This window comes from Microcebus murinus, chromosome 3 (genome assembly GCF_040939455.1).
Source record: "Microcebus murinus isolate Inina chromosome 3, M.murinus_Inina_mat1.0, whole genome shotgun sequence".
Classification (NCBI taxonomy): domain Eukaryota; kingdom Metazoa; phylum Chordata; class Mammalia; order Primates; family Cheirogaleidae; genus Microcebus; species Microcebus murinus.
In genome coordinates this window covers 101,155,525-101,177,553 of record NC_134106.1, presented here as the reverse complement: position 1 = coordinate 101,177,553, position 22,029 = coordinate 101,155,525, and the positions used below count along the sequence as shown (strand labels likewise).

General features: G+C 46.7%; 1 long non-coding RNA gene across 1 annotated transcript; it reads left to right on the top strand.

Annotated features, from left to right (window-relative positions):
• The first annotated feature begins 6,851 nt into the window (after nucleotides 1-6,851).
• On the top strand, nucleotides 6,852-19,134 carry LOC142870084 (uncharacterized). Its single transcript, XR_012918645.1, has 5 exons — nucleotides 6,852-7,747; nucleotides 11,988-12,140; nucleotides 13,067-13,115; nucleotides 13,591-13,669; nucleotides 19,067-19,134. It is a non-coding gene; the product is annotated as an uncharacterized LOC142870084 (long non-coding RNA).
• Nucleotides 19,135-22,029: the final 2,895 nt, after the last annotated feature.

Here is a 22,029-nt window from a genome sequence, read left to right as displayed (position 1 = left end):
CTGGGAGGAAGGCATGACTGGAGGTGAAAAAGTCTCTCCCAGAGGCTGTTGCTGCTGCTCAGGTGAGGAATTGGAACTGGGCGGCCTGGACTTTGGAAAGAAAATATGATCGTGTGGCACAAGTAGCGCGTGGTGACCAGCGTGAGCTGACTAGGCAGGGAGTGAGTCTGCGCCGACCCTGCGGCTTCTGTCCCTGCTCCGGCCCCAGCACTCTGGCTACCCTGCTGTCCACAGTCAGGTGGCTCTGGACACATTAGCACTGCTCTTCACAGGTGCACTTGAGAATGTGAACATGGGTTTTCAAGAGCTTTTCAAGCACTTTAAAGAGCAGCCCCAAGTACAGGGTTGAATAGTGTCCCCCCAAAAGGCATGTGTACCCAGAACCCGTAGTGTGACTTTACCTGAAAAGGGTCTTGGCAGATGGAATCACACTAAGGACCTGAAGAGGAGATCGTCGGGCTGACGTATCCAGGGGGCCCCACATCCAGTAACAAGTGTCCTCTATGAGACACACAGAGAAGAGCGGCCAGGCGGAGGCAGAGGCTGGAGTGGTGCAGCCGCAAGCCAAGGAATGCCGGAAACTGGAAGAGGCCGGGAAGGATGCTCTGCAAGGGCTCCCAGAGGGACCGCAGTTGACACCTGGATTCCGGACACTTTGTTCTCCAGCGCTGTGGGAGAATGATTTTCTGCTGTTTTAATTTAGAACACCAAGTCTGTGGTGCTTTGTCATGGCAGCCCTAAGAAACTACTGCAGACTGATAATGGGCACAGAACACTTTTGGCGTTAAAATAATATGAAGAAGAAGGCAAAAAGCAAGGTGTCTAGAGAGGACTCGGTGGGTGGGTGTCTGCTGTGGTAGCTGTTCTTGTTCTCAGAAACGGCCTTTTCCCTCGGGCCCCTCCAGTCCTCCTGCGGCTGCGCCACCAGGGACCCAGCTGTCTTGACCTTTTAAGTGAGTTCGCCAATCCCCGCACCTGTCCTCTTTGCTAACATAGCTGTTCTTTCTGTCATGCTAGCGTACACCCCGGCAGCTGAGGGAGAATCGCTGCCTCTTGAAACTACTGATCATGCGATAAAAATGGCAAGCTGATTAGTCAGCTGGAGAGGAGCCTTTTCCTCCTTCGGAACATGATCTAATGCCGTCATCACCTAGCCTGCTGCCGGAGCCAAGTGCCTGTGGTCGCAGAGTCCCCAGAACAGGTGAAACCTGTTAAAAAGCATCCTGCTACATGGTTTCAGCTGTCCTGCAGACCAGCTTAGGTCTCAGTCCCTGGAACATAATAACGACATAGAACTCACGTGTCCCTGAATTTATAACAACCTTCCAAGGCCATTCATTTTTTTTTTAAGAAAATATGCAAATAAAATAACTCCAGCTTCCAAACCATAAGACTTCAGGAAGCCTAGGGCTCTTCTAAGGAGTGGAGATGTAGTCTTGGTGTTCTCTTACCCTTTCTCCATCTGAGTGTGTGTCCCTGATCCCCAAAATGGACTCAGTGCCTCCTTTCACCCCCAAGGCAATGCTAACGTGAGGCTTTCTGGCTCAACTGCAAGCTTGAAGGAATGCCAGTGTGGAGAGGGGAGGTTTAAGCTCAGTGTCAGCCATGACCAGCCACACCCTAACTCCCGGGGCAACACCCCATCACCCAATTCCTACTGGTCTTCCTTGACCTTGAGGATCCCAGCGTATGGCTGGGCGTGATTTCTGCTCCCTCCCAACCTCCACACAGGGCTTTTCCTTGACTGTGTCTCTCCTCCCCAATGCCAGGCCCCACCAACTTCTTCCCTCCCTCCACACGAGGCAGCCCCAAATCCATTAACACTGCAACAACCCCCTCTCTTTTACTTTGGTAGACACGGAACTTGAGTCCAGGCCCTCCCATTCCAGAACGGAATTTCCTTTTGCACAGATAAAAGTTCAATTAAGTGTTTTTTCTCTATCAGAAAGCCTTGGCCCCCACAGACCAATTTGGGTTTCCATTTTTAGCAGCATAAAGAATTGGAAGAAGCTTCAAAATTATAGTTCTTCCTCAAAGGCTCCAAAGAGCCCAGATCCAATTTCTCAGGCAGAATCTAAGTTCACATACTGAATTTCCCCCGCCTTACCTTCATTACAGGGAAAGCTTCCCCCAGCCCACAGGGAACTTGATCTTCATAAAGCAGAAGATGCATCTCTTCTTCTGTTAATCAGCATTGGGTGACTTTGGGCAAAAAGGTTAACTTGTCTGAGCCTCAGACTCCTTATCGGTAAAACAGGATTAATAATACCCTTTGCATAGGGATATCGTAAGAACATTGAAAGAACTTTAAAACCTGTCTAGCGTGGTGCCTGGAACAGAAAAAAAAAATATTCAATAAATCCTAAGCTCTATTTCTTCCTCTCATTATATGATTAAGCAATAGTTTGCTTGGTTGCCTTATAGAAGTATTAGAATATAGTGCTAAGGATTATATAAATATTCAGAAACCGGTTGACAAAGATACACCAAATCCCCAAAACAGCCAAAGTGCTCCACTTCATTGAACATCCCCATGGCTATTTATTTGCACGTATGTAATTATTTCTTTGAGATTAATTCCCAGATGTGTAATTGGTGGTCACAGGGCAAACGTATTTCTAGGAGTGCTGCTACCCCTTGCCGAACGGCCCTACAGAAAGCCTGTGCCAGTTTACGTTCCCTCCAGCATTGTGTCAAAGAGCATCCTTCTTGGAATCTTGAGTTTTTTCTCAAAATTGATTGATTTGGTAGGTGAAAAGTGCTATCTCATAGTGGTTATTCGAACTGAAAAATAAGGATACAACAAGTCAACCTCACTTATTTTAAAAACAAAGATCCCAAGACTCAGAGAGAGAAAGTGACTTGGCTAATTCACCTAATTAGTAGGACAGTCAAAATCCGTGTTCCATGTTTCCTAACTCTGGAATTCTTTCCATTACATTACACCACTCCAGAGAGGGAGAGTTAGCCTGGAGGTAAAACCAATCAGGGCCTACTTAATCACCAAGTTCAATTAGACCAGAGGGAACGTGGTGTAGAGGGAAGAGCCAATGCAGGGAGTTTTAATTAGTGTCTAGCGAATGCACCCTGTCAGATAAGGAGTCCTAGAGCGCTATCCATGGCAGCACCACCTACTGGTGAAAATTTAGACTTGCACAGGATTCCTTCTATGGAGTTGAAGAGGGATTGGGAAAAATCACTGGAAGAATTGCACTGGCTTAAATTATTTTATTCTAGGAAGAAGTAGAGTAGAAAAAATAAGTAGATATGGAGTCAGTGAGTCATGAGTGATTGGGACTTAAACTTCTGTGGTCTCAGAATTGCTGTGAATGAAGTTCCAATTTCCTGCAGCAGCTAAGTCAGTTTCCTGTTCTTCCTATCTGGTATACAGAATGTAACCCTCTTCATTTTTCTGTAATCTGATTTCCAGTCTAAGCCCACATTCTGCTAGTGGAAGGAAACTTAATACACAGTGACTTTTTTGGTGTTTATACAGTCATTGCAGCTTTCACTCAATTCAAAGCTTCATTCCCTTCCCTTCTTTCTGAGGTTGCTGCTAAGAACCCAGCAGTTTAGGTGCAGAAAATGGGGCACAGGGGGTGGAGAGAGAGAGCTGGGGTGGTCTGGTCCACAGGCTCCCTTAGACCTGGTCTTTGGCCTTTGGCATCTGTTCATGCTGGCACCAGGTGGCCACACGTGGCATGCCGCCAAGGCCTCGGTTGTTAGGGAGCCCTCCCTCTGAAATGCATCCTCCTCTCCCAACTTCAAGCACTGCTCAGGTCTGCTTGCCCTCTTTTAGCTATTTCGTGCCCATTTTGGGGGCAGGAGGAAGGGAAACTTTTAGATATTCTCCCACATGTTTTGAGTTGTTGGAGGATCACGAGACTTTCTTGGGGTCCCTTTGCCTGCTTTGTTCTGTTGCCCTGTCTTCTCTGCCACGGCTAGCACAGAGCGCAAGGGTTGGCAAACTCCATTCTGTAAAGGGCTAGATAGTAAATATTTTAAGCAACTCTGTCATTGTAGCACAAAAACAGCCATAGGCAATAGGCAAACAAATGGACATAGCTCTGTTCCAATAAAACTTTATTTATAAAAAAAAAGGTGGCACCCTGAATTTGGCCCTTGGGGAGTAGTTTCATGACCTCAATATATATATATACCCATGAGGTCCCCCTTAACTCCAGGCATCTCCCAGAAAGCAAAGCACACATTCTTTCAGGTCTTGGCACTCCTAAACCAATTTTGGGGAATGATCATCCTCTACCCCAGAAAATCATGAGATGGGGAGCTGGCAAGGTACAGGACCCCACAGGGGTTTGTCAGCCTCTAAGCCTTCTCCTTTCCTCTCCTCTTTCTCTGGCCAGAGCAACTATCCCCTCCTCTCTTTCCTTTCTTTTGTTCAGAGTATAAACTTTAAGTCATGCTTACTCGGGCTTAGCCTTTGGATGCGATCACACGTTTCCATCAGAACCCTTGGCTAGGGAGGCTCTAATCTCTGCAGTAAGAGCGAAGAGCCTAAAATGGGGCCAGGTGCAGTGGCTGAGGCCTATAATCCCAGCACTTTGGGAGGCCGGGGCAGGAGGATTCCTTGAGGCCAGGAGTTCGAGACCTTGTCTCTACAAAAATAAATAAATAAATAAAAATTTAAAAAGAGCCTAAATGGCTCAAAGTCAAGAATTTGACATTTGTTCTTCATAATTCTTCTCTTCCCTGGTAGCAGTGGATACCTGGAGTGACAGGGAATAATGATCAATGATGTCCTTTCAACCCTTGTGAAGTTCTGGGCCTCGACCAAGCCTTACCCATACTCTAAGGTCAGCTGGATTCAAGTAAGGTTGCTGGCACAGAGTTCGTTCCTCTGGCTTTATCTTATGAGGAAAGTTAACGAGACATTGTTTTGTTTTTTTTGTTTTGAGACAGAGTTTCACTCTATTGCCCAGGGTAGAATGCTGTGGTGTCAGTCTAACTCACAGCAACCTCAAACTCCTGAGCTCAAGCGATCCTTCTGCCTCAGCCTCCCAAGTAGCTGAGACTACAAGCATGCACCACCATGCCTGGCTAAGTTTTTTAAATATATATATATATTTTTTAGTTGTCCACATAATTTCTTTCTATTTTTTGTAAAGACAGGATCTTGCTCTTGCTCAGGCTGGTCTTGAACTCCTGACCTTAAGCAACCCTCCCACCTCGGCCTCCCAGAGTGCTAGGATTACAGGCGTGAGCCACCGGGCCTGGCCAACAAGAGATTCTTAAAAAACAAAAACGTGCTCAGGTTGTAACCCATTAAGACAAGGGTAGGCACACTTTTTCAGCAAAGGGACAAATTGTAAATATCTTAGGATTTGTGGGCCATTCTCAACATGTAGCTCTCAACTCGCAACTACTCAGCTCTGTCCTTGTCATATGAAAGTGATCACAGACAAGGAATAAACGAATGAGTGTGGCTATGTTCCAGTAAAACCTTATTTATGGACACTGAAATTTGAATTTCACATAATTTTCACGTGTCATGTAATATCATTCTCTTTTTTCCAACCATTTAAAAATGTAAAAAACATTCTTAGCTTGCAAGACATACAAAAACAGGTGGCTGGTTGGATTAGGCCCTTGGGCCACAGTTTGTTGACCCCTGTATTAGGAAGGTCATGAAATCACTTAAGTTGAGGCTGGACAAAGAATTTTTTAAAAAATGAAATAGGATAGAGTAGAATAAACAGGACAGAAAATACCAGAGTACAATGTACACAGAAAAGGTTTTCTGAAATGCTGACTTCAGTTAATACACATACGTCTGTGTGCAGTGGACTGTGATGTAGAATGTATTTCTTGCTGTGGAATGTGGCTGAAAAAGTTTGAAAATCATCAATTTGGAGAAACATTCCTTTCAGTATGACATTTTTTTTGTCTCCAAAGAGTTCTTTCTCTGTTCATTCCACACACCTAAAGATTTGATGTTAGGATTGCCAGATAAAATACAGGACATTCAAATTTGAATTTCAGATTTAAAAGAAATACATTTTAGTATAACTGTGTCTCATGCACTATTTTGGAAATACTTATACTAAAAAAATTATTCATCGTTTTTCTTTCTTTTTTTTTGCCACTGTCATCCCGCCAAATTATTCATTTTTATCTGAAATTCAAATTCAAAACTGCATTGTTTTGTTTCTTTGTTTTTCTAAATCAGACAACAATGTGGTATAGTTAAAATTGTTTTCTTTTCTACTTTAATGATCTTAAAACTCAGGCAGGGGCAGTTTAGTTCAGGTGGTGACTAGAGGGAAAACCTGGCATTTAAAAATTCCTCCCATATGCCAGGCTCTGCGCCCTTTCGCAATTGCGTAAGTACTAACTGTCACTAAGGCACTATAAGAAAGGTACAGCTTTGTTGTCTCCATGTCACAAATGGGGAAACCGAGGTGCAGTTTGGCCTCGACTGGGGGTGGAGCACTGATAGATGAACGGCTCTCTGACACCAGCTCCTTGCTATACGCCAGGCTGTTCTGAGAGGTGAGCCGTGTGAAAGGGCTCCCTGCCGTTCTTGGCCCTGGTGAATCTACAGGAAGGTAGAGTGGGGACATTTGTCGTGGTCCAGCCGGGGTGCAGGCAGTAGGGTGCATTGTCTGTGGTGCTTTGGAGCCCAACATCAAGCAGATAAAATTCTGTTTATGATGCCTACGCAATAACCCCCTCCCCAATCAGGGCTCACTTCCTCACCCACCTTGACATGCTGCTGCTTGGCATACAGTTGGTGCTCAGTAAATGTTACTTTCCTCTTTCTTCCTTCTCTCTCTCTCTCTTTTTTTTTTTTTTTTTTTTTTTTTGAGATAGGGTCTTGCTCTGTCGCCTAGGCTAGAGTGTGGTGGCATCATCATAGCTCAGTGCAACCTCAAACTCCAGGGCTCAGGGAATCCTCTAGACTCAGCCTTTCGAGTAGCTGGGACTACCAGCACATGCCACCACATCTGGCTGATTTTTCTATTTTTTTTTTTTCTTGTAGAGACAGGGTCTCGAGTTGTTGCTCAGGCTGGTCTCCTGGCCTCAAGCAATCCTCCCACCTCTGCCTCCCAGAGTGCTAGGATTATAGGCATGACCACCACGCTCGGCCTCTCCTTTTCTCTTTCTCTCTGCTCTGGCAAAGAAGTTGCAAGCCACTTGCCAACTCTAATTGGTGATGGCAGCCTGGACTGCCAGGTTGAGAAGGATTCTAAAGTTGAGCCTTTCTTTGCTCAAAGCAAATGAGCTCTCTGCTCGATGGGCAGGTCTGCCATGGGAAGGGAAGAAGGGGCAACATTGAAACTACACATTTTCCATCCTGTACTTAAACGCTGTGAGCTCCAGAGAGTGAGCAGCTATGCTGAGCAACTATTAACCACAACCCCAAAGCTCCTTCCTGCTTAAGAGACGAGGTAAGAAGGGAAGAGGAGGAGAGTTCCTGCTCATCTCATCCCCTCCCCACTCCCCTCTCACACACATGACTCCTGAGTGACCTGGAGGTGGATGCGTAGAACAGACCCACGAGGCGCTGGACATGCAGGGCACCGTCCGCTGGGGCCCAGAGTCTGGACGTGAGCTGCTCTCTCGCCTCACACCGCCCCGACCTCCTGAAGCTTTTGTGCTGGGCTCATGGTAGCGCGACCAGAGGCCTGTGTTCGCGTGTGCCTTATTGGAAGCCCTGGAGAAGAATGCCTTCTCTGGATTCCAAAGCATGGACGGCTGAAGACAGGGCTACAAAAATAGTCTGAAGGCAAGACTTTCCATTCCTCTATTCCCCCCAAAGCAGTTTCTCCTTGGACACAAACCTCCATCTTCCTTAAATTCCCAAATTGAGTAACTACTTGGAAGCCTTTCTTGGTACTTTTATTTTCAAATGATTTTTCCAGCTGTAAGTTTTCTTCAGTCTGGAATTTTGCTCTTTCTGCTGCTAGCTTCATTATAAATTCAAGTTTAAAATCAGACCTATTATAAATAGCCTTTGTGTACAGCAGGCATTTGGGCTTACCTCGTTTTAACTTTGAAATAGTCTCCCATTTAGATGACTCTGTAATTCTTTGGCAACTCAGTTTACCCACCCTCCAAATTGGAGGTAAGACTAGGAAGGCCACGGGCAGGAAGGAGGAAAAAGTTGATGGATTTAAGAGCACGTTTAAGGTCAAAGAGAAGGAATGTCCAAGGGCATATAAAGGTGTTTGGATAGCTTCTTAGATGTTTAATAGCTTTGGCAACACCTTATTTTGCTGAATGAGGGCCTTGTGGGTCTAGAAATGGCTTCTAAACTAGTCGATTTCCTCTTGAGGAGTGGTGGGGAGAAAGAGCAAACGTCCCTCTTGTGACTCAGACCAACTGTATACTTTGCACAGGGGTCAGGTTATTCATCATGATACCAAGGAGAATCTGTGACACTTTGATGATTCTGGCACATGTACATCTAAAAATTGCAAATGTGATTTTTTTCTTAACACACCAGAGAGACCAGAGTTTCCAAGAAAATGGGTCTAGACTCTTGAGCTTTGTTTTGTGTTGCTTCAGGCGATGATTTGTGAGTCATTCATCATTCTTTTCCCTATGGATTCAGGGTTGTTTTTCATTATGTCCTGAAACCCAACTTCCAGGCCACTTCGTTGAGTCTCTTTACCAGACTCTCTGGAGCCTTATTAATTCCTACATCAGAAATTTGTTTCTACTTAGATATCCCCAATTTTTCTCTCCCCTACCCGTCTCCCTATACAACCCCGGCTTCCAAGGGCCCCTACAGATCTCCAGTCAGTCAAGCCATCCTGGACTTGTCCATACCCTGTGATTTCTGCCATCTCTGAACTCCTGTTGGGAAGATCGTCAATACCCAGTCTTTGCACTTGAATCTTTGATACTCTCCTACAGTTGTTCAATTTTTTTGTTGAGAGAAAAGACTATGTCTTATGCTTTTTCTATATTTTCCAAAACACCTGGCCCACATTAGGCATGCCTCAAGCAATACAAGATTGATGGGTGGTTGGGAAGCCTTCAGTGGGCCTACAGTTCCTGCATCTATAAACATGGAGCTTCCTTTTATCTTTGTGGGGCTTGACCAGAGTTTGCCCCCAGCTTTCCCCAGTTACAGGAAAAATAGCATTGCAAGTAGGAAGCTAGTTCTGTGAATCCACATTTCCTTTGTTGGGCAATGATCTAGTTGCATGTGGCATAGCATTTGCTGACACATAGTGTACTCACTCTTTTTTTTTTTTAGTCAGAAAAAGACTATTTCCATTCAAGTCACAAGTGGCGAAGGGTGGTGTGGTTTCTCTGTGACCCTGAGCGAGTCATTTCACCACCTTCAGCTGTAGCTTCCTCTTCTAGAATTTTCCAAGATTTGGTGATTCTATGATTTTGTGGCTACTCAACACTTCTAACATCTAATAGTTTGTTTGTACGACAAATGGAAGGACGCTAAATTTCCTCTTCATTCTCTGCTCTGGATCCGATGTTGGTGGATGGAGCAGTGATGTTAGTAACCAGTGGCCTGGGTCTTTCCCTCTTTATTAACTGTAGCTCCTTATGACCCACTAGCTAAGGGTCAGAACCCACATTGAGGGTGGTGGCAATAACTTGTCTGCCCAGGGACACCTGGATGTTCTGGGTTTAAGAAAATTGTTCTGCTAATCTTTCTCCCTACCCCTATGATATCTCTGGTAGTGAAAAATCTTCTGCCTCTGTTTCTATAACATGGGCCAATTTATTTCTCCTATTAGAGCCTTTGGAAAATTCAAAACATGTACCAGTGAGTAATAAAGCAACTAATAAAGGCTTTATGAGATGCCCTTTCTCTTTTTTCTTTGTGGTTGATGCAACAGTAAGGCTGTCTACTATTGTTAGCCATAATTTTATGAGTTGTTGCCTTCGGTGACTTATGTTTCTGCCAGATCATTTTCAGTGTCACATCTTGAGGACAGATGTCTTGGGTAAGACAAGTTGATTTTCACTCATCAAAGGTTGGCCCTTGTGTTAGATGGAAAGTAGAGAAAACCACTCTATTATGAGGCTTTCAAATGAGTATTTACATCCCTATAAAGTGACTGGCTAGTCTGTTGCCTGCAATGATTGAAGAGAGATCTAAATTCAGGTCTAATTGAGAAATATCTATTATCTAACTGCTGCTATGTTTAATAAGCTATTTAAAACAGAGAAATTATTTTCCGGAATTTTGAAAAGTGAGTTGATTGGATGCACTGGATTTGGTCTTCTAAAGGGTTTGCAACATTTTCCTCAAGAAGGCATCGTTCAGCGGGCAGTGACAGTGGGATTATTGCTCCTTGTTAAGTAAATTCAGCGTGTGATTTATGTGCTTATATTTCCATGGACACTGAAGAAAGCAGTTCTCCTTTGAAATTTACAAAATAATGATGCCAAAAAAGAAAAAGAAGAAAGAAGAAGAAAGCAAGAAAGGAAAGTCAGAGTTTTAGAAGAAAGTAAGCTGTTTGGATTAGAACTGAAACCATGTGGGGCCCAGAAAGCTTGTAATATTCTTCCTATTAAAAGTTCTTCTTCAAATAAATGTGCACATGGAAAAGAAGGGAAAAAAGAGCCATCCATTTGGATTCAGCAGCATGTCAGCCTACTTATACTAGACAATGGTGAGCTTAGTGATTCCACTTTTGATCCATTGCTGTGTGAAGTTCATTCTTATCTGTTTTGAATTATTGTTCATTTCAAGAGCCGTACAATGAAAAAGCATGTCAAGGCTTTGAAAGAGCACTTGGCCTTCCCCAAAAGCTTTGTGAAACATTTCTTTGGAAACATTTCTGCTGAGGCTGCGCATTGGCTCTGAGTGGGTGTTGGAGATGGGCGTCTGTGCTTCCCCTTTTCACATTTGTTTACCTTAAATACGTCTCCATGGAGACAAGGCCTGCTTCCTAGTTGACTTTAGGGTTGTCCGTAAGAGGAATGAACAGAAAGATATAGGTAGCTAAAACTCTCATATAGTCCAAAAAAGGTCAGTCGAGGCAAGGGACACTAGGTTTCACTGAGCCCCTCTTCAAGACTGATGAGACTGATGATTTTAAATAAGTTTTCTCACTTAGTGCTGAGAGCTGGACGGTATTTCTCTGTTTTACAGATGAAGACCTTTAACTTCTGAACATTTACTCAAATAGTAAGTAGCAAACCCAGATTTGAACCCAGGCCTGTCTGACTCCAGTGCCCACGCGCTTTCTCTAAAACCACATTGCCAGTCATTTCAACCTTTCCTCCCACCTCCCCCGAGCATTTTCCAGAACTATATGAAAACAGGCCACCTCAATGTCACCTTTTTTTTTGGGTAAATAAAGTGCTTGTGGGGAAAGAGATACTATGAAGAAAGAAAAATAAGTTGATAATCCAAGAACTAAATCATCATCCGCAGCAGCATAAACAATTGTCCCAAATATTTGCAGAATCCCAGACCAATCCAGGAAAACCTCATTTAGTTGACAAAGCCCCAAGTGGGAAGGTCTTCATTTCTCAAATTGTTGGCGAGGCTTCACTTTGAAGAGAAGGCAAGACAGTGGGCTGGAAAGGGCCCTGCAGATCCAAGTTCAAACCTTGACCTCACCACTTAAGACCTGTGGGACCCTCTGAGCCTCAAATGTAAATGGCAGGATGTGGCCCCCAAGGGTTTCTGGCCCATGGTGGTAGTCATCGCCCTTCACATATCTATTCATGTCCATGATCTCTGTCTCGGACATATACAACATTCGGTTTGGAGGGAAGGTCAACAGGGCTGGGAAAGAGCTTGCCTTAAGGGGAGTGGTCTCACCTGCAGAGACGGGTCAGCGAGCAGATCTGTGTGCTCAGGAGGCAGGGTGTCCCCCGCCCTGTGTCTGGCTGCTATCAGATCTCAGCTGCAGCCATAATTATAAAAGCTTTGCCACAAATGCCATTGCACTGGAGCTCAAGCAACTGATGGTCACACGCTCCTAACTCCCACTGTAACTGAAGATAACACAAAATAAGCACTTTCCTCTTTATTTCAGGGTGACAAAGATCTCCGGCATTGAGGCACAGGGATTTTTCAGCTCTAATCGTATATAAGAAATGGTGACAGAGCTGGAACCATCAGCTTATAGGCCCTTTCATGGAACACTGAGGACCCAACGCCAAAAATCCTAGCTCTGGAAGCCATACAGGTGAGTGGACAACCAAGTGGGATTCACAGCGTGTTTGCACAGCCTGGAGTTTTCCCAGGAATATGTGGAGAGTGATGCACTAAATATTGAATTTCTGGCCAGGCGTGGTGGCTCACACCTAGCACTCTGGGAGGCCGAGGTGGGCGGATTGCTCAAGGTCAGGAGTTCGAGACCAGCCTGAGCAAGAGTGAGACCCCCCCCCATCTCTACTAAAAATAGAAAGAAATTATCTGGACACCTAAAAATACATATATAAAAAAATTAGCCAGGCACGGTGGCGCCTGCCTGTAGTCCCAGCTACTCGAGAGGCTGAGGCAGGAGGATTGCTTGAGCCCAGGAGTTTGAGGTTGCTGTGAGCTAGGCTGACGCCATGGCACTCTAGCCTGGGCAACAGAGCCAGACTCTGTCTCAGAAAAATAAGAATAAAAATAAAAAAATTATTGAACTTCCTATGATTAAGGAAGGAGGGCTTTGGAATTGCTGAAATTTGTGTGAGGATGATAGTGAGAGCAGGTTACACTCACTGGAGAAGTCACCTTCTCGGCTATTGGAGTGACAAAGTGCAGTGCCAGGCACAGAGATGGACTTTGGTAAGTGTGAATTATCTTGATCTATCTGGGGCACAAGCAGAGGTTGGCAGGGGTGCCCAGGACACTGGACAGAAGCCTTCGTGACGGCCCAGATCTCAAGGGGAGTTAAGCCAAAGAGATCAGCTATCAGGATGCCGTTGGAAAGACACACTAGACTCCGGAGGAGGAGGTGAGGAGTAAATCTGGAAATTAGCTGGGAGGATGCAGAACAGGCAGGAGGTGATCCAGAGGGGTGATGAGACTTAACCAAAACTACACACTTATTCGGGGCCAACGAGGGACTGGAGGCTACTGGCTCTCTGCTCTTCCTTTAATGTGGTTTTGATGTAATTTCAGGCTGGCAGAAAAGTCACAAGAATGGTACAAAGAATCCCCATATACCCAGGTACTTTTCACCCAGGTTCCCCAAATGTCAACATTTTACCACTTTGCTTTATCCTATATCTATATCCTCATCCACATTATATTTTTTCTGACGTGTTTGGGACATGACACCCCATGAAATATTTCAGCACGGACTTCCTAAAAAAGAAAATTCTCTGAACTAACCATAGTACAACGACCAGATTCAGGAAATCAGTGTTGAGCCAATACGATTATCTAATGGACAGGCTTTAGTAAGATTTAACTAGTTGCCTCAATACTGTCCTTTAAAGCAAAAGACAATTCCAGATCATGACTTGCATTCAGTTGTCATGTTTCTTCAGTCTCCTTTAAATTGCAACAGTTCTTCAACTTTTGTCTTTGTGGATACTGACATTCTTGAAGAATACAAGATAGCTTTTCTGTAAAACGTTTCTCAATTGAGGTTTTTCTGATGTTTCCTCATGAGTAGATTCAGGGTATGTTTTTTTTTGCAGGAGTAATGCAAATGTGGGCTCGTATTCTTCCCAGTGCTTCCTGTCAGGAGGCACGTGCTGTTGACTTTTCTCAAAACTGGTAAGGTTAACTTTGATCCCCTAGTTAAGGTGGTGTCTGCTGGGTTTCTTCACTGGAGCATGAATTTTGCTTTGTCATTAATTAGAATCTGCAAGGTAGATACTCTGAGATTATACAGTCTGTTATTTCTCAAACTGGCCCCACTACTCTGCGTCCATGGATGCTCTCACCTGAATCAGTGATAACCAAGATGGTTGCCAAATTATAGGACCCTGCCTCTCGATCTCTCTATTTCAGTTTAATGAGCAAAGAATGCACATGCCTTTCACATATCCTGCATAACCCTCCATGCCTTAGTCACGTGCTTCCTCTTCCCTGAAATATCCTTCTATACCCCTTGTCCCTAAGTATCTGCCAACAATTTCTTTCAAGACCCAACTCAGAATTCATCTCCAAGGATCTTTTTCCTGATTCACCTCAACCTACGGTTGACCATTCTCTTATCCACCTTTGCGCTCCTGCCTTTAATGTTTCTTAGTTTCTAGGCATTTCTTGAATACTTGGCTTTTCCTTACAATATGGCTAGGGCTATGCTCCCTTTTATACATGTTTTCCAAATTGTCAGTGGTTCAAAACCAGTTTTTTTAAAATTTCCAAAATATTGAGGGAAGATATATGGTCCTGATGTGTGTGAGTCACCACACAAGTTCAACAGCACCCAAATGGTCCCTACTGCCCTGCTCACTGAGGCAGGCTCACTGAACACCTGCTTGGGCATCATGGCAAAGTAAAATTGCCCTAAAGGCTTCTAATCCCTCAATGTCTGCATTTAGCATGGTCTGGTAACATTTTGGGTAGCATGTTAGGACACCTCCTCCCCCTGCCTAGACCCCAGTCCTAGACTCAGGAGAGATATGCACTGGTGACCGTGTGGCACATAAAATCCTTTCCCTGATTGCCTCCACTCCATCTGATTTTGACAAGATTCCTCTTCGTGACATAAGCACCACCAGAGAGACCTGAGACCTCCTGGCTGAAGCGACAATAAGTAGTGGCTCCCAGTGAAGAATGAGTTTGAGGGACCTGGGGGAACATTAAGAGTAAGTGAAATATCTCCTGACAGCATAAGATTTTAGAGGAATACGCAGATCTGCATTTGTCATTTGAAGAATTCCGTCTGCAACAATCAAAGGAGTGAAATACCTACTCTCCCTCTCCATTTTCCTCGGGAAAAACAGAGCTCCTCATCTGCGATTCCCAATATTAATATGAGAATGCCATTTAAAGGTGTTTCTGGATTCTCTGTTAGCTGTCACTCAGGCACAGTGGTCGGTGCTGGGAAAGGGGAGATAAATAAAACAGTCCCTGCCCTCGTGGAGCAGGTGTTGCACTGGGCAGGCAGAGCCGAGCCTACAGATGAGAATAAGGAGCGTGAGATCCAGGAGCTGAAGTTGATAGACGTGGGAGGGGGGAGGGAGGCTGTGCCCTCCTGGCCAAGATGCTGTCACAGGTTACGGTGGGTGGGGGCTCCCCACCATCAGAGGGCTGCCTGCGTGCTGGGTGACTGGGCCCAGAGTGGCAGAGGGGCCTGGCCAAGGCTGGGCCAGCAGAAGCCGTACAGGTGGGCCCGAAAGGATTTGGGCCTTAGAGTCACAGAAAGAGACTGAGAGTTCTTGACCAGGGAACTGATGAGATCTGATTGCATCTTTGGGGAGATCTCTCTGTTGTAGAGAGAATGTGCTGGAAGGGTCAGAGGGGCTCAGTGGGACTAGTTAGAGGGCTCTTGCTTGGGTCTGGGCCGGAGATGACGTGGGCTTGGATTAGGTGGTGGAATCTCTTGCTCTTTTCATCTTCAAGGGACCTGCCAACGAAACAAGTAATTAAATCCGTGGAGGGGTGCGTGGGCAGCATTCCCATTTGTTCGGATGGGGAGACTGTGCGAGGGGGCCCCGATCAGGAGAAACAGCGCCTTGGAAAGGCAGAGACCACAGGCCACATGGAGCCCAGGTGTGTGGGCTGCCGGAGGATGGCCGCAGGGGTAAGTGGTCCCCTCAACGAGGCCCAGGAAGACATCCTAGCTCCTGCCCAGCACTGATGTTGTTCTCCCAGCAGATCTTGAAGATGACAGGTTTATAACAGGAAATCAAAACTGAGTTTTGGCTTAGTGCATGTGAATGGCCTGGTTCCCAATCCAGCGGGAGTCTAACTGGCTGGGATTGGAGGGCAAGGCAGGGTGAATTAGACAGAGTTTAGAAGTGTAGTATGTTTTAAAAGAAACACAGTGTGGTGACTTCTAAGGACAAAGGCGACTCAATTAGGAATGGCACACGCAAAAAGTTTTTTCTTTCTCTAATAGACTGATTTGTGGCCACAGTGTTATTACTCACTGGTGTGCTCCCATCAGCTGTGAGGTATATTGCTAATGACAAAAATAAAATATCAATAATGAGGTAGTTCTTGTCTAGTGAGTATTTACCACGTAGCAGGCACATCACCAAGCATTTAGTTTGCATAATCAAATCCAGTCCTAACAACAAACCGTCCATGGTAGGAGTCTATTATCAGCCCATTCTGCAGGTGAGAAAGCTGAGACTCAAACAGGCTAAGTAACATGCCCGAGGCCTCACAGTCTGCAGGTAAGGAGGACACCTGAGACTGTCTGACATCCAAGCCTGTAATCCACTTCCAGCAACAGAGAAGGCACCAGGGCTTGTGTGAGGTATTTCTTTCCATTTGTTAATTCAGTAGATACGATTATTACCTTATTTTATAGATGAGAAGATGGAGCCCCAGAGAGGTTAAGTGTCATGTCCAAGGTTGTATAACTAGTAAGTGGCAGACCCCAAAATCAAGCACAGGCAGCCTAGTTTTCATTCATTATGTATATCACAAAAAAGATAATTTAATACCTTCTGTAATTTAAAAGTCCAGGTATAACCTGCTTCAGGCACAGCTACATCCAGGTGCTCAAAATGTGTCAACTGGAATCACTCTCTGCATTGTGCTTTTCTCTGTGTTGGCTTCATCATCAGATGCTCTTCCAATGAAGAGGCCTCCTTGTCTCCAGGCTTGTTTGCTGACTCTAAGCAGCTACAGAGGAAAGTACTTTTCCTCCCCAATAATTCTAGCAAAAAGTCTTTGGGGGAACCCTTTCCTCTACCTCCAGTCCGTATCATCCCAGGGGGCTTCATCCGAAGAAGGGCAAGTGAGTGCTGCGTAGCCACCAGCAACACGCCTCCTGCACGCGTGCACGATCAAGGCCGTGAACAACTGAGAACTTCTGTGAAGCTGCCAAAGGGCCCGAGAACTCTAAAATCTGCAGTTGCCGAAGTCATAAAAATAAACAACAACCTCTCAAATGAACACCAGTTATATTGTCAAACATCGTCATGGAATTAAGGATGGCAAAATTCCAGATTGGAAGTCCCTGGGACTTGCATGCATGCTGGAAGGATTTCTGGATTTTATTTCAGTTTTATCCTTTTTCTTCTTCCTGGCCCTGATTTCCTCTCATTCTCCATTTTTCAGCGTGTGCTGAAGGTGCACACACAGAGAGGTTTACATGCAGATATGTTCCCCCCAGACTACACACACACACACACACACACACACACACACACACTCACACAGACACACACACTCTATTTGCTTTTGTCTTCGGAGTGGCAGTGGAAGGAACAGTGGGTTAGTGGTCAAGAGAGCTGGCTTCTCATTCAGCTTTGCTCCCTGTGAACTTGGGGACACCAGCACCTTGCTCTGGGTCTCAATTTCCTCACCTGTAGAATGTGGCCTTGGACCAGATGATTCCAGACACCTCCCAGCTCTCGCACTGTTCTTGGTTCCAGTTCCCTTCCCAGGTCCCTCCCTTAAACCTATGCCTTCACCCAGAGCCCTGGGCAGGGCTCTGGCCCCAAGGTGTCCCCCATCCCCACCATCGCCAAGGGCTCCCCAGTGCTCAGCTGGCTCTGGAAGGCTACCCCGCTGCACCCCACCTGCAGCACTGCAAATTCTTGGGCCTGTCCTAAGAAAGGCCTCCCCGTCTTATTGCCAATAATTTATGCCTCAAATGGGATTCTTCAAAGGCAAAAGTGCAGGAAATCATGTTAATATGCACCCAAATAAAACAAAGCATACACAATGCAATATGCTTTATTGCCAAAGAAATACCCAAGTGGCCTCCAGGCCTTTGCCAAGCACCTTAGAACACTGCACAGCTCACTGCCTTAATGGGAGGCCTCGGCCCCTCCAGAGGAAGGGCGGTGCAGTGGTTAAGGGCCACACTGGGAGTCTGACAGCCCCAGGATCCCCGCCAAGGCTGGTCTGCCACTTCCCTACTGTTCAGCCTTGGGCAGGCCACTTAATCTGTGCATGGGCCTCTGTGATTTAGAGTGAAATGGCGGCGGTGACTATGTTCTCTAGTTATCTCCTGGGACTGCATGCGGGCAAAATAAGATCCTGTGTGTAAACCTCATGGCAGGCTTGTCCATTGCTGGAAATTTTCGTTTTCTGGAATGAACAGATGTATGGAATAATATAGAGCTATTTATGTATTTATTTATTGACACAGAGTCTTGCTCTGTTGCCTGGGTTAGAGCGCCGTGGTGTCAGCCTAGCTCACAGCAACCTCAAACTCTGAGTCTCAAGCAATTCCCCAGTAGCTGGGATACAGACGGGAGCCATCACATCTGGCTAATTTTTTCTATTTTTGGTAGAGATGGGGTCTCGCTTTTACTCAGGCTGGTCTCAAACTCCTAAACTCAAGCGACCCTCCTGCCTCGGCCTCCCAGGGTGCTAGGATTACAGGCATGAGCCACCTTGCCTGGCCCTATAGAGCTATTTTAAAAAATAAGAGAGAAAACTCTCTGTGTACAACTTGGGATATAAAAGCAAGTGAAGAACAGTATGCATTGTTTGAACTCTTTTGTTTAAGTAAAGACAGAGGAAAAACAAAAACATTTAGTTGACATAAATATAATAAATCTGAATACACAACACGTAACTTTTTAAAATTCAAAGAGTTGACTTTTAAAATGTTCGGAATGAAAACCACTCCCATTCATTTGCTGAAAGTTACAGGGCCGGGGCTGGGAGGAGAGGGCATGCACCTGGCTGGGTTTCAGTGTTCACTCTGAGAGAGTCCGCCTAGTCAAGGACATGTCACCTGCAGCCACCTCAGAGTGTTATGGAGTCAAGACCAAATCTCCTGGGGGACTCACCAGAGGATCAGAGCTTTCCAGGAGGGAGACAGAGCAGGTCACCTGGCGTGTGATGCATTGTCATGCCCGAGGTCCCACCCCCTCACCCCCCCGTCACTAGTATCAGCGGAACATTTGTATGATGTCCTTTAATCTCCACAGTGGTTTCACACACAGCACCTCTGTGAGTTTCCTGGCCATACCCTGAGTGAGTTATCACCCACATTTTTATTCTTCTCTTATTTCCTTTTATGGTCTACAGCAGACACTGGCGTGGCCCCTCCTATGCCCTGGGCTCTCACCGTCCCTGACGGTGGGCTGGCCATGGTGAGCCCTGGGGGTCCCTTCCTGTCGGCGTCTCTTTGGGCTGCTATAACAAACGTACCAGAGACTGGGGGCTTCAGCAATGAACACTGAGTGCTCATAGCTCTGGAGGCTGGAAGTCCACGACCAGGGCGGGGCAGAGCCAGTGTCTGGGGAGGGTGGCGTCCTGGTCCGCAGCCGGATCCCCACGTGGCGGACAGCGTCTCTTCTTATAAGGACGCTAATCCCATCAGGAGGGCTCCGCCCTCATGACCGAAGCATCTCCAAAAGACCCCACCTTCTAATACCAGACCTGGGGGTTGGCATTTGGGGGGGGACGCAGCATTCAGCTGGTTGAGTTGCCAAAGAGCTTTCTGGGCCTTCACCTGCGCTGGGGATTGGCCAGAGTGCCAACAAGTTAATGTCCCTTCAAAGCAGCCTTTGCCTGGTGGTTGACGGCATTTGGTGGCTAAGTGGCCCAGTTCCCTCGCCCCTTGGGTAGGACGTCTCCGAGGCATGTTCCACAGCCTCCTGAAGGTCGAGGCTGGGATTAGTGCTCAGTTACCTCCCTGGCGACCTGCTCATTAAAGCGCCCTGGCTTCTTCCTCCCCTTCTCCTTTCCAGGTGGTCTCCACTCCTCCCTGCTGTTTCCAGTGACCCTGCCCAGAGGGACTACTTGCTCCCACCTCTGTCTCAGGTCTGCCTCTAGGACAACCAGGTCCGAGTCCAAGGCACATCTGTAGTGAGAGACCAGCGCTGGCCGAGACGTCCGAGCTCTGCCGGCCCCTCTGGGCCGCCCCCTCACCGGCTCTCAGAAGGCAAAAGCCGAGACCAAGAGGGCGGCCTTCTCCTCCGAGAATGCCCTGGCTGGGGAGAGCCACCTCGTCAAATACAGCCACCGAATCTGCGTGTCCTCGTACTCAAGGCAAAGAGGGATATGACACCGGTTCATGAGCACAAGCGTTTACATTTAGCTTTCAAAACAGCATTTAAAAAATGGTTATAATTTGTTTTCTTTTCATGTTTGGAAAATAACTGTAAATATTCATCAGGGCTTTTTCACCAACGTGCCACTTTAGTTTTAGTAAGCAATGCCTGCCTTTTCCATCCGAGAATTAAATTGTCACTTCAAGTCACCTATCACTTTCTAACAAAACCAGACCATCTCTTGAAGGGAGCTATGTTTCGGGGTTGGCAAGGGGGCTGCCGCGGAAGGCGTGGGAGGGGCTGATGTTTGGGCTGAGAGGCTGCAGGGTGCGTGGGAGGGGCCGGCGGCGCGAAGTTGGGAGGACTGGCCGTGCGCATGCGCGCGCGTGGGAATGCGCCCCATGAGCCGGCCCTGGCCAGCTGGAATGAGCAGAATTCACGAGTGTGAGCCAACAGGCGTGTGCAGCACACTGCCTCCCAGAGGCGATAAAGAGAGAAAAAGAAAATGAGTGTCCAGGGGGGGATAATGACCTATTGCTTTGTGTCTGGCTTCCTCCAGACCAAGAGCGAGGCCTGAAGGGCGAGTCTGTCGTGGGCCGGCGCTGTGCTCTGTGCGACACCCTCGAGTCATGGGGAAGGCCCCAAGGCAGTGGCTGTCGACAGCTCTCGGACGGCAGAAGCCTTGTTAAACAAGACCCGGTCTCCTTCTGTAACATACAACCTAGTGACCAGGGCCCTAAGGAAACCCTTTAACCGGGTCAGGGGCCCGTTTCAGGGGCCAGGGTGGATGGTCAGCAGCGTGTGCGGTATTCATAGCCTGGCCGTGTTTTCAGTGGCAGAAGTGCAAGGTCACTAAATTGGAGGCCACTGTTCTATGGCAGCTCTTATCACATGTGTTATAACTGGTTGACGTAAGTTTGTCTCCAGGGACAGTTCCTTCAGGCCAGGGATCATGCATTTTAGGTCTATTTACCCACCTCAGCGCCAGGCTCAATAGATAAGTGTCGGACAGAATGCTTACGGAAGCATCATTCTGAGTTTCAGCGTCTTCTCTGAGAGTAAGTTGGGATCCAGGGAAGGGGAAAGATGGTTTTATGCTTAAAGCATTACAGATGAGCTGGAGTGACTCACGGCCGACAGGCAGTGACTCTCTGGGTGAGGTCCTGAGGCCATCTGCCTGCTGTTGACAGCACCACACAGCAGCAGCACTTGCTGTGGATCCGCTCGAGCCGTGACTGACCGTAAAAGCCTGCATCTTGCTCCGCTTCGACCCTACGACTGCCTGTTTACCATGAAGGGTCTGAGGGGTGCACTCTCAGGGACTGCTTTTTTCACTGAACATTGTCATCTTCTCTTGAGACACAGGGAAGTTCCTCAGTGACCTTCCTCCTGCTGCTATGGGCTGAATGTTTGTGTTTCCCCCAAATTCATATATTGAAATCCTAACCCCCAAGATAATGGTATTAAAAGGTGGGGTCTTTGGGGGAGGGTTAGGCCAAGAGGCTGGAGTTCTCACAAACGGGCTTAGTGCCTTTGTAACGGAGCCCCCGAGAGCCCCCTTGCGCCTTCAGCCATGGGAGGAAACAGACAGGCAGCGTCTGTGAACCTGGAGACCAGGCCCTCACCAGACACTGAACCTGCCCATGCTTTGATCTTGGACTTCCTGGCCTCCAGAACTGTAAAAAACTGTGAAACAAGTTTCTGTTTTTATAACCTACCCAGTCTATGGCATTTTGTTTTTGAGCAGCCCAAATGGACCAAGACGCCTGCTGACCTGGAGCTTCTGACTGGGTACCCTAGGAGTGGCCGGAATTAGCCTAGAACTTTGAGTAAAAGGGAATGAAGATACTGGAGCATAACTTTCGGGTGGAGAATGTGCTTACGGAGCAACAAGAACAAGAGCAGGAACATGATGAGCGAGGCTGCGCTCTCATTCCCCTCCGCTGAGTCCGCCTCCCCTGTGTGCCTCCACCCTCCTCCCACCTGCTGCCTGGG